The sequence below is a fragment of the Lampris incognitus genome, chromosome 7, assembly GCF_029633865.1.
Source record: "Lampris incognitus isolate fLamInc1 chromosome 7, fLamInc1.hap2, whole genome shotgun sequence".
In the NCBI taxonomy this organism is placed as follows: Eukaryota; Metazoa; Chordata; class Actinopteri; order Lampriformes; family Lampridae; genus Lampris; species Lampris incognitus.
In genome coordinates this window covers 60468002-60478846 of record NC_079217.1, presented here as the reverse complement: position 1 = coordinate 60478846, position 10845 = coordinate 60468002, and the positions used below count along the sequence as shown (strand labels likewise).

The 10845-nt window shown below is 47.5% G+C and overlaps 1 pseudogene; it reads right to left on the bottom strand.

The window, feature by feature from the left end:
• Window positions 1-371: 371 nt before the first annotated feature.
• LOC130115372 (uncharacterized protein K02A2.6-like) lies at window positions 372-2190 on the bottom strand (annotated as a pseudogene).
• Between the last annotated feature and the right edge of the window lie 8655 nt (window positions 2191-10845).

Sequence of the window (10845 nt, the reverse complement as noted above, 5' to 3'; positions counted from 1 at the left end):
TAAGGGGCTGTAGTCACTGCTCTGATGCCATTCCGTCTGGCAAACTCTTTGAATTCTTCTGATGTGAAGGCCGTACCGTTGTCAGAAACAATGACATCTGGCAACCCGTGAGTTGCAAAGAGGAGCCTCAGTGTGCTGATCACTGCAGAGGAGGACATTGAACTCACCGTGGCAACCTCTAACCACTTAGAGTGCGAGTCCACAATTATGAGAAATGTCTTCCCCTGGAATGGACCAGCAAAGTCAATGTGTAATCGGGACCATTTCTTAGTTGTCCACTCCCAAGGGTGCAGCTGTGCTGTTGGTGGTACATGACGAGTTCTCTGGCAGGTTTCACAGGATTTTACTGTCTGTTCTATTGCTAAATCCATACCTGGCCACCAGGCATAACTCCTCCCCAGGCCCTTCATATGCACAATGCCTGGGTGTGCATCATGCAGCATGGCTAGTACCTCCTCCCTCGCCAGGTTGGGAATAACTACACGACTCCCCCATAATAGGCAGTCCTTGTGTGTGGACAGTTCATGGCATCGGGTGAAAAACGGCTTGAAACGGCTGTCAGGTGTATCCACTGGCCAGCCATGCAGGACCCAGCGCAGCACCCGGGACAGAACTGGATCCTTCCGAGTAAGGGCGGCAATGTGTTTTGCATTCAGTGGGGCTTCAGGCGCCATTTCCAGTAAGAGCACCTCCATGGGTGGAGGGGTATCATGCATACCAGTGGGCAGTGGTAAGCGACTGAGGGCATCAGCATTTGCTAGCTGTTTGCCAGGGCGGTAGCACAATTCGTAATCGTAGGCCCCAAGAAGAACACTCCAGCGTAGCATGCGTGGGGACAGGACAGGTGGCATGGGCTTAGAGTGGTGTAGCAGGCCCAAAAGAGGTTTGTGGTCAGTAAAAACCACAAAGTGGCGACCAGCAAGGTACTGATGAAATTCTTTGACTGAAAAAATGACCACCAATGCCTCCTTATCTATTTGGGCATAATTTCTTTCAGTGGAGGATAGTGTCTTCGAGGCAAAGATGATGGGAGCCTCCCGGCTATCGGACTCCATATGGAAGAGCAGTGCCCCCAAGCCATAAGGCGAAGCGTCACAAACAACGGCTAATGGCTTTGTTTCGTCACACGCCATCAGCCTGAAGCAGTTGTTTTGCAGCAGTGTAAGCTTTTTCAGACTGATGCAGGAGGCGGTGCAGCGGTTCTAAGATGGTAGCCTTGTTTGGCAAAAAACAGCTGTAAAAATTGAGCAGTCCTAGGAATGACTGAAGCTCCGTTTTGTTCCGGGGTGAAGGCGCCTTCTGAATAGCCTCAACTTTCTCCATAGTCGGCCGCACGCCATCCTTGTCCACACGAAAACCTAAAAATTCAACTTGGTCAGCAGCAAACACACTCTTCTCCTTCTGTAGCCGCAATCCTGCTTCTGCAAATCATTCCAGCACTGCACGAAGACGGTCACTGTGCTGGCCAACAGTCTTTCCCGCTATTAAGACATCACCCAGGTACGGTTGCATGGCTGGTATACCGGCGAGAAGTGTATCCATGAAACGCTGAAATATGGACTCAGCTGTCGATACTCCAAACTGCAGGTGGCGGGCCCGAAACAGCCCCCAATGGGTGTTTATAGTGGGAAGCTCTGCAGCCTCATCGTCCAGCACCAGCTGCTGGTAAGCTTGTTTGAGGTCCAATTTACTGAAAAGCACCCCCCCTGCCAGTCTGGAAAACAGTTCACCCACCGTAGGAATGGGGTATACATCAGGTTTCACAACTGTATTCACAGTGCAGCGATAGTCACCGCAAATTCTTAAGCTGCCATCCTTTTTAACTATTGGTACGATGGGTGTGGCCCACCTTGAGTGTCTCACGGGTTCAAAAATAGCCTGAGCTACTAGCTTGTCAAGCTCCTCATCTAGCTTTGGCCGAAGGGCAAAGGGCACCAAACGTGCTTTAAAAAACTTGGGTGATGCTGTCGTATCAATATCAATAGCAATTGGAGGGGTTCGTGAAGCCCTGAGGTCCTGGAAGACTTCTGCATATTCCGTTAAGATGGACTCCACGGATTGTAAGCATACTTGGCACACCCCCATTACAGAAAGGCCCAGTGCCTCAAACCAGTCCCTGCCCAGTAGACTTGTCCCCTGACCTCGAACAATAATCAGTGGTAAGGTCTTGTGATTGCCTTGATACTGCACATCCACAAAAGTCTTCCCATTAACTTGTAGTTCTGCTTGTGACCATTGTCTAAGCACACTACTGTCCTTGTGCAGTAAAGGCGGCTGGTCAGGCCACAAGGTGTTGTAACTGCCCTCACTGATCAAGTAGCATGCGGCTCCAGAGTCCACCTCCATTACATGTGTTTTGTTATTCAGGATCACAGTGGCTTGATATGGCTTTTTTACGTGAGCACTCGTTGCCTAACAGTGTGTGTGTGTTGTTCAGATTGAGGAACTGTGTCAGAAGAATCTGCTGATGCAACATCCCTGCTCTTTTTAAAACAAACACGAGAAATGTGCCCCCTTTTTTGCAATAGTGGCATACAGCAGAGGTAAATTTGCAATGTTGTTGGTTGTGTGTGCCTCCACAACGAAAACATGGCTTTGCACCACCTTCTGCTACTGTTTGTTTCACTTTCAAAACGGTTTGACTTTGTGCAGTCTGATGAACTTCTGCTGACTGTGGTGGTCCCAGCTGGTTTGGTTGTAGTATTCGCGCATTTAACGTGGCTGTTTCCGCTGCAAGGGCTTTCTCCTCTGCTGCTTTGAATGTGAGTTCCTTTTCAGCCAGCAGGCGGTGCTGCAGCGCTTCATCTAGCACCCCACAGACAATTCTGTCACGCAGCATGGCTTCCAGTTGGTCACCAACAGCGCAATGCACTGAGAGTTTACGGAGTTCAGCAATGTAGCTGGAGATTCCTTGGCCTTGCTTTTGTTTGCAATTGTGAAACTGAAAACGCTGAACAATTTGTGACGGAGGAGGACTGTAGTGGCGCTTCAAGGCCGATACTAAGTTTTCATAGGTGACGGCCGTAGGAAGGACGGGAGCGACCACCGAACGTAGTGTAGAATACGTTGCAGCACCACAGTCGCTAAGCAAAATAGCGCGTGTCTTCTCCTCCCCATCTACTCCATTTGCCAGGAAAAAACATTCCAGTCTCTCAATATACTCCTCAATGGCATTGCCGCTGGAGCCTTCATCAAACTCTTCTATGCGACCCAGCGTGGTCATGATGATGTCGTTAGGCTACTCACAGATTCCTCAAAGCTGTAGTAGAATATCGTAGGTTGCTGATTTCCATCAATAAACTGTTCGGAACTTGCACCAGCAAGCCCGGGAACGTAAACCACGCCCCCAGCTCACAGCCCTGCTGGGTGAGAGGCATAGCCCCTAGTGTCCGCCACAAAGTAAATTTTAAGGCTTGTATAGTGAACACATTTAATATTTCTGTACCAGTAATTTTACTGAAATAATTGTAATTCATTCTGCGGTGTGTTTGCCATTTTAAAAACAAACAACAAACCGACCGTTGTAGAATGTGTAAGAAAGAATCTGTCAATCATGCTGCGTTCCATTTCCGGCGCCGTGCCTCGGAACGCTATAAAAGGCCGCGCAGCGGCGGCGGAGTCAGTTGGTGATTCGCGGTGGACAGAACAGGTCAGACTCCCGAGTCGCAGACAGAGAAGTGCGAAAGGAAAGATGAAGCAGGACGACGTTCACCACCAAGGAGGTGAAAACGCAAGAGCTGGTCTGAACCAGGAGTCCGGTCAGCAGGTAAAAACAGGCCAAGCCATTTTAAGCTAATTAACTTGTTTACGTAACCGGTTATTTTCTTGCCCGGTGCGGGATTCGATACGGTGTGTACTGCACCACAAGGCGACGCCACTAACCGCTCGGCTTAAGGGTCAGACCCGTTAGCTAGGGGCTAACGTGTCTTATTAGTAGTTAACATTTACTTTGCATATTTAATTTGATTATCTGTCTTTTCCCATGTTCACTCGTATAAGTGTAAATTATATAAGGGTGTATGTTTCACTTAACGACTGAACGTCTGAATATTTTGGACTGTATGTTTATAACGTTAAAACAAAACGAAAAAACGGGCCAAGCCAGACAGATGCCAAGTAGTACCGGCTGCAGCCCGCCGGGACGCGGAGCTGGACGTCCTGTCTGTCCAGCCCCGCCCACATTCATGACGACACCGCGCTTCGCTCCCAAGCCCACATCGATTCCCCACCGCGCTTTTGGTTTAGCATTTTACCCCACAGGTCCTGCCCCCAAACCAGTCAGCTGTTACTAATATCTGCACAACAGCAGCAGTTATTGAGCGTGGTGGCTCGGTGGAAAGCGTGGTTTATACTCCGTCACACGACGGCGACGCTGCCGCTCGTTTAAAATAACCGATCTAGCGTTACATGCTAACAACGCGACGCCACGTGGCTAACCAACCTACACATCCTAACGTTCATATTAAGAAGACACGTCACTGCAACCAAACGCGTTTGATTCCTAATAAGATCTGAGCGAGCGTTCAGATTACTGTAGCGCGGCCATTTAACACTCACCGCCATAACGCGAGTTTCTTCTTCCCGCCTCCTTTTTAACCCGGAACCGGAAAAGGGAAAAGGTCAGGTGAATCCTAAAATGATGAATTTGGATAAATTACGAAAATAAATTCCGTACCGAACAAAAGCTTATGATATTAACACGTTTTGTTCATCAAGATAATCCCCAAAATCAACCCCCCCTTTTTAACGGATGTTGAGCCACACAGGCAATTAATGGAAGTTTGAAGCACACAGTAGCTTCGGAATTAACAGTCGTGGTATTAACGGCCATGATTTGTGTCGGGACTCACCTCTTCAGACTTCATCTGTGATTTATGGGATTTATGATGTTTGTTTTAATTTCCCTTTTGTATCTGGCCAAGTGGGAGAGTACTGTTAGTGATGTCGCCTTGTGGTGCAGTACACCCCGTATCGATTCCCGCACCGGGCAAGAAAATAACCGGTTACATTATTATTATTATTATTATTATTATTATTATTATTATTATTGTAGAACAAAACGTGAAACTCTCAGGCTTATGTTAAACAGTAATTATTTTCTGCATAAATCGCTGTCACTGTCAATCTATTGTGGGCGGGCGGGGCTGGACCTGTGGGCGGGGCTCAACGGCCAACTCTGCCTTCCCGCAGACTGCAGGCATTACCTTCTCAACAAATGAGGGGGGGAATGAGACAGTTCTCGTAGTGATACTTACAGACTTCGTGTTTGCCACTGATGTGGTGAGCAGATCTAATCACAGACATTCACTGATATTTTCCATCTGTTGTGTAGCAAACAACAAAACAAACAAACAACAAAAAGAGAGTGGCTGCCGTCCGCCAGGCAGTGGTGGAGTTAAATGCCGCTCTTTTTGCTACAAACGCCATGGAGCAAGACATGGAATCAGTCATCCTGGACAAAGATGTGCTCCTGCTGAGAGACACCACCCCGAGGGAGCAGGAGTTACAAACTGCTGCCATGATGAAACTGAAGGCTCTTGAGGAGCAGGTGGAACTCCTCATTGACGAGCTTTCCCGAGGGGAGCAACACAAAGAAAAGATGGCGGCTGCACTCCTCCAGGCAGAGGAGGAGTTAAGTGCCGCTCATTCTGCCAAGAAGGCCATGGAGCAAGGAAAAGAGTCAATCCTCCTGGACATAGACGAGCTCCTGCAGCAGGTGGAGGCTGTGCAAAGAGATACCACCCTGATGGCGGCCGCCCTTGTCAAGGCAGAGGTCGAGTTAAATGCTGCTCTTTCTGCCAAGGAGGCCATGGAGGAAGATATGGAGTCCATCATCTTGGACAACGAGGTGCGTCTGGAGGCCCTGCGGAGACACGGCACCCTGAAGGAGCAGGAGTTAAATGCCGCTCTTTCCGCCAAGGAAGCCATGGAACAAGAAAAGGAGGCACTCCTGCAGCAGGTGGAGGCCATACAGAGAGATGCTGCTTTGCAGAGAGACACTGCCCTGAAGGAGCAGGAGTTACACACTGCTGCCATGGTGAAAGTGAAGGCTCTGGAGGAGCAGTTAGAACTCTTCACTGCCGAGCTTTCCCAAGGGGAGCAACACAAAGAAAAGATGGCGGCTGCACCCCTCCAGGCAGAGGAGGAGTTAAGTGCCGCTCTTTCTGCCAAGAAGGCCATGGAGCAAGGAAAAGAGTCAATCCTCCTGGACAAAGGCGAGCTCCTGCAGCAGGTGGAGGCTGTGCAAAGAGATGCCACCCTGCAGAAAGACACGGCCCTGAAGGTGGAACCTTTACTTCAAATTGCTGCCATGGAGCTTGGTCGTAGGATGGAGAGGCTGGAACGCCATGCTGACGAGGTTTTTCAGACCAACAAAAAGATGGCGGCCGCCCTTGTCAAGGCAGAGGAGGAGTTAAATGCTGCTCTTTCTGCCAAGGAGGCCATGGAGGAAGATATGGAGTCCATCATCTTGGACAGAGACGTGCTCCTGCAGCAGGTGGCGGCCGTACAGAGAGACACCGCCTTGCAGAGAGAAACTGCCCTGAAAGAGCAGGAGTTACAAACTGCTGCCATGGCGAAAATTAAGGCTCTGGAGGAACAGGTGGAACTCCTCACTGACGAGCTTTCCCCACGCGAGGAAAGCAAAGGAAATTTGGTGGCTGCCCTCCTCTGGGCAGAGGAGGAGTTAAATGCCACTCCTTCTGCCAAGGAGGCCATGATACGAGAACGGGAGTCCTTCCTTCTGGGCAGAGACATGCTCCTGCAGCAGGTGGAGGCCCTGCAGAGAGATACCGCCCTCGAGGAGCAGGAGGAAAAAGTCCTCCTGGCAAAGAAAAAAAAGGAGGACAGCTCCATGGATAGCAGGACAGAATACAGAGACAGGTATGTTCACTGTGTTCTAGTGGTAGGTGGAAGAAACGGTGTACATTATACACAAGTATACAACATTGCCATGTGTCTCCGTGAAATGGATCAAATAAGTTTGCTGTAATGTCAGACAATCAGTGTACAGCAGTAGCACAAATTATAGTGTATTGACAGTAGAATGACAACAGTTTTGTGTTTTACAGAGCTTCATCGAAAACCTGTCAGGGAAAGGACTCCTCCAAGCAGAAAGAGGAGGCAGCCAAAGAAAAAACATCCTCTCCTGATCAGAATGCACAGGAGGCCAAGGTAGAAACACCCTCCCCTGATGAAGTTGAAGAGGCCAGGGCAGGAACATCCTCCCCCAACGAAGATGAAGAGGCTGAGGTAGGAAGAGAGCATAAAGTTAAGCGCAAGAAGGGCCGTCTCCAGCGCTTCTTTGAGAGGCTGAGGAGGATTGTTCGCCGCTGATGTTCCTCCACTGTTGAAAATGGTACCAGAGCATCTGGGCCCAGACCAACAGGCTTAAGGACAGCTTTCACCCACAAGCCACAAGATCCGTGTCCGAAATGACTCACTACTCACTTGTAGAGTTGTCCGACTGTATGGCGAGAATTGCTATACTCTACATAGTGGACTCAAAGTATCCCACAACGCATCGTGAAAAGTAGTATACAACTGATGGTCACTAACCAAGCACTATATATAGTTTTTCCCAGACTACAAGTCACACCGGAGTATAAGTCCTACTCAGCAAAAAACGCATTGTTGCGAGGAAAAAAACACAAGTTGCTTCGGTGTATAAGTCACATTTCTATGGTGCTACTCTCTCAGGAGTTTATCCTCCTCAAATCAAAGGCCACAGATATCAGGATACGGAAACTCCTCACAATGCACAGAGGGTTCCACTCGAAGTCCAGCAGCCTGAGACTGTATGATAAATGAAAAGATGGGGGGCCGAGGGATTAGTGAGTGTCAGGACCACTGTTTACCCTCTTTCAACGTTGTATTCTGTAAATTGTATGAACACAACATCCATTGCACGTTGTCCGTCTTGGGAGAGAGATCCCTCCTCTGTTGCTCTCCCTGAGGTTTCTTCCTATTTCTTCTCCCTGTTAAAGGGGTTTTTTAGGGAGTTGTTCCTTATCCGATGTGAGGGTCTAAGGACAGGGTGTTGTGTTGCTGTAAAGCCCACTGACACAAATTTGTAATTTGTGATATTGGGCTATACAAATAATGAATACATCAGGAAGAGCACCCCTCAGGATGAACTCTTGAGTGTTATTTATATAAATAAATAAACAAATAAATAAATAAATATCCAGAGTCAAGCGCATTCTTTATGAGACATATTGGACATTTTAAACCACTGTGATACAATGTCCATATCAAAAATGCTTTACAGAATAAGGCTATTGATCCAGGTTCAGTGGATGGTTATTGGGGCCATCCATGAAAGGATGAATACTCTTGAGTCGATCAGGACTCCTGTTATGACAGCCTCGGCTTTAACTTCATTACCAATTGTACTGACTCCTTAAAAACGGAAGTACGTTTGAATTTAATTGTTGGGGTCTCTGTTTTATAACCTTTTGAACAGCGCTTCCACAACAGCTGGAACATCTATGGCGGCGGAATTAACTGTAGATGTTAAGGAGGACATTGATTTTCTACACCCACTGTAGGCCCAGGCCACCTACTGGTTAACAAAGCCCCCCAACTTACCAGAATGTCTATTTAAAAAAACAAAACAAAACACTCACATCTTCTCAATCACACTGGTTATTTTACAATAGTGAAATAATATTCTTTAACGCTTATTTCCTCTTTTGTAGAACGTCTATAAAGTCTATATTTACCTCTTCCTTTCTGAGGTCTCGAATGAGTCCTTCTTTCTGCCTCACATCCCTGACAGCAAACGCGAAGCCACGGGTGGGCAAAGGCGGGCAACGCCCACCCAGTTGGCACTCCTGCCCATCCAATCAGAAAGCTACACTTTGATTGGCAGGGCGTTTCGCAAATACCAGCAGCTCCTCGTCTTTCGGTCATGTATACTGCTAGCGTTCCACTGTACGCTCTAGCTGGTACACTCCGCCCAGTTTGGCACTCCTGCCCATCCAATCAGAAAGCTTCATTTTGATTGGCAGTGCGTTTCGCAAATGCCAGCAGCCCCCTGTCTCATCTTTCCCGCATTCCACTGTAGTTTGTCCACTAGCTAAAGCCACGCGAATTTCCCCCAAAAAAAAAACTAGTTAAAAAAAGAGTAATTTATTAAACTTTGTACTAGTGAGAAAAGACAGCATGAGGAGGAAGGTGCTCACTTGTGATTGCGATTGGATTTGATGACGCTGTTGCAGTGTCTGCCTGTGTTATGTGCCTGTAGGGGGTCATGGATCTCAGGCTAGCCTACTGCGTGTCTCTTGGTGCCTGTGCAGCCACTGGAGTTGGAAGGACGCATTGCAAAGTAGCGGTTTGCTGTACTTTCTGTGGTCACAAGTGTAGCGACACACTACTATCCAATATGACTAATGATATTACTGTTACTAATGAATAAATAAATAAAACGTTATTTGCGTTCCCATGTTAAGACTATTATTGATTGTTGAACTGGTGGATCTGGAAGGCAAGTCTGCTGCATAACACTACTACAGTATTGTAGCGATTTCGGGGGGGGGGGGGGCAATCCGGGACCGCCACAGCCGGGACGCGAACTCATCTCTCCCACACCGCAAGCGACAACGTTATCCGGTTGACTAAAGGGTCCAACCGGTTAGTCAAGGACCAACGTGTCTACTTATCCATGCACGTTACAGTATTTTACAATATATTCCACTATGGGTTGTTTTCGCCAGTCTCTGAAAATGTTCCGAGCGCATGCAGAAATTCCAGCTGCTCTATGCACAGCTTATGTTATATGATTATGCTGCTGCTGTTATCTACTCATATATTTTTGAATGTGTGTGTGTGTGTGTGTGTGTGTGTGTGTTAGTTAGTGTAGATAGCGGGACCGAAAACTAAAGCATTTATGATCCTAATTCTTTTTGGAGGTGGTAGGTATTGTCTCAGAGAGTAAGGGAAAAATCCCAGAAAATTAAAATGATGCATAATTGTGCAAAATATGCGTTTTTCTAAAAAAGGCTAAAAACCACTTTTCTCGGCATTTCAGATGATTCTGAGCATCTTTGATTTTTTTCACCTATATAAAAAAAAATTCTGGGACTTAGAAATGTTTTGGCATTATGCAAAATAAATGCATTTTTACAAAAATGCACTTATGATCCAAATTTTTTTTTTGGAGATGGTAGGTATTGTTCCAGAGAGGACCAGAAAAATAGCAGAAAATTAAAATAATTATAATAATTATGCATAATTATGCAAAATATGCATTTTCTAAAAATGGCTTAAAAACCGCTTTTCTCGGCATTTCAGATGATTCCGAGCATTTGGGGGGAGGGAGTTGGAGTGGGGGGGGTTTAGGGGCAGGGGGAAGGCGGTTAGCTGGCAGGATGAAGAGGAGGGAGATTTAGACGGGTGGATCAGCAAACCGCTACATTGTAGCGGGGTTCTTCTAGTATTGCTATACACATACGGGCTGTGCCCACCTGACTTCTGTCTGCGCCCACCCACACTCAAGATTTCTGGTTACGCGCCTGCCCGACAGTGACTCATCACACGTTCTACTGTTTCTTCCTGCCCACAGTAGTCGCATCTGCCTGTGTTCTGTTTGCCTATTTTGAATAGTGTACCGTTTAAGTCCAGTGTGCTCAAATCTAAATCTGTTGTCTCCTCTCTGCTGTTCCTTCCTGCACTCCTCACTTCTCCCACTTTCCTCCGAACAATTCTTTCAGCTTCGCCATGACCTCCTTCACATGTGCCTGATTCAGCTTCTTCCAGCAACAGCGGCGATGCTGCTGGTAAGGAGGCGTCACCGTCCAAGCACCGATGCGCGAGCGTGTTTACTATGGTCACATGTCGCGACCT